At 38.9% G+C, this 2,034-nt stretch overlaps 1 pseudogene; it reads left to right on the forward strand.

Moving 5' to 3' along the window:
• Nucleotides 1–344: 344 nt before the first annotated feature.
• LOC131914409 (peptidyl-prolyl cis-trans isomerase D-like) lies at nt 345–1,406 on the forward strand (annotated as a pseudogene).
• The last annotated feature ends 628 nt before the right edge of the window (nt 1,407–2,034 follow it).

Here is a 2,034-nt window from a genome sequence, read left to right on the forward strand (position 1 = left end):
AATGTGAGAGGGGAACCTCAAAATACTACTGAGTTCATTTTGTGGTGACTATCTACTACTACAAGTTACCAATTGAAGACAGTTTTGGGGTTAGGGTTGGGGGCTATGTCCACTTTCCCCCTCAGCACTGAGAAAGCATCCATCTGACCCAGACCCATACAGGCTTGTGCATGCAGCCATAGTCTCTGTGAGTTTATATTGTGCTGTGTTTAGAAGGCCTTATTTCCTTGGTGCTTGGTGTCCTCCTTACCCTCTGAATTGTTTTCTTTTATTGAAAATAGATTCTTTGAGCCCTTCTTGTGTTCAAGGTGCCCATGTCCTGTTTCCCAGTGCTGGCATTGAAGATGTTGCACCTCTCCTCAACAGCCAAGCCTTCCAATCTCAAGAACCCACGGGTCTTCTTTGACATGGACAATAGCCAGGAGTGAGTTGGCAGAATCATTTTAGAATTGCTTGCACATATTGTTCCTAAAACTGTAGAAAATTTTCATGCATTGTATACAGGAGAAAGGGCACTGGATCCACAACTGGGAAACCTCTCCATGTATAAAGGATGCACTTTCGACCGAATTATTAAGAAATTCATGATTCAGGGTGGACAAATCAGAAGGGCATGGGTGGAGAAAGTATTTGTAATGAAAAGTTTGAAGATGAAAATTTTCATTAGTAGCCTGATCTGGAGGGTTTGCTGAACATGGCAAATGCAGGCTCCAATACAAATGATTCTCAGGTCTTTGTCACAATGATTCCAACTCTAACTTTGGATGGGAAATGTAGTATTTAGACAAGTAGTTAAAGGACCAGGTGTGGCATGGATTCTTGAAAATATAGAAGTGAAAAACCTGCCAAACTGTTGTCACTGACTGTGGAGATTTGAAAGAAGGTGATGACTGAGGACATTCCCCAAAGATGGCTCTGGTGACAGTCATCCAAACTTCCTCAAGGATGCAGATATAGGTTTAAAAGATGTAGATACAATTTTATTAGTAACAGAAGACTTAAAAATATTGGAACTACCTTTTTCAAATCTTAGAGTTGGGAGATAGTTATTAAAAATACCCAAAGGTTTTAACATACATGGGTAGTTCAAAGGCTGTTATTGACAAAGCAGATAAATCCAAACTGCAACCTATAGCCTTAAGCTGTGTACTGAATATTGATGCTTGCAACTGAAGATGTCAAATTGGCACGGAGCAACTGGCAGTTGTTTGGAGGCTCTTGAAATGGACCTGTCAAATACCATAGCACTATACCACAAAACGCAAGGATGGCAAAGATGAAAAGAATATGACCCAGCATTGGTCACAGGAGACAAATCTATCTAGGCAGAATTGTTTAAAGTTAAACAAATGATAAGAGCACAGAAAGATAAAGAGAAGGTAGCGTATGCAAAAATATTTGCTTAATAAGGAATAAACTTTGCTTAAATACTACATGTTGATTATATAAAGAATATGTTACTGTCTACATATGATCCCTGGTGTATTTCCTTTGATTCTTCATCATCATTGTTTACATAGAAGCACTAATGTAGGTTCCTTCTTAATAAAGTGTTATGGAGTATAAAAAAAAGAAAGAAAAGGAAAATAGATTCTTTTCTCATACAACAAACATATCCTGATTGTAGTTTCATCTCCTTTTACTCCTCTCAGTTCCTCCCCACCTCCGTCCCCTCTGGATCCATTCTCTTTCATCTCTTGTTATAAAATAACAGGTTTCTAAGAGATAACAATTAAACACGACAAAACAAAATATAATAAGATGAAACAAAAACTATCATATCAAGTTGGACATGACAACTCAACAGGAGGAAATAGGTCCTAAGAGCAGGCAGAAGAGTCAGAGACCCACTCGTTCTCACAGTCAGGTGTCCCATAAAAACACTAAGCTAATAGGTATAATATATATGCAGAGGACTTGGTGTAGATCTTTGTAGGACCTGTGTTTGTTGCTTCATTCTCTGCATGCTCATATGAGCCTTGCTTAGTAAATTCAGAGGGCCTTGTTCTCCTGGTGTCCCCTATCCCCTCTGGC

Source organism: Peromyscus eremicus, chromosome 7, assembly GCF_949786415.1.
Source record: "Peromyscus eremicus chromosome 7, PerEre_H2_v1, whole genome shotgun sequence".
NCBI classification, from domain to species: domain Eukaryota; kingdom Metazoa; phylum Chordata; class Mammalia; order Rodentia; family Cricetidae; genus Peromyscus; species Peromyscus eremicus.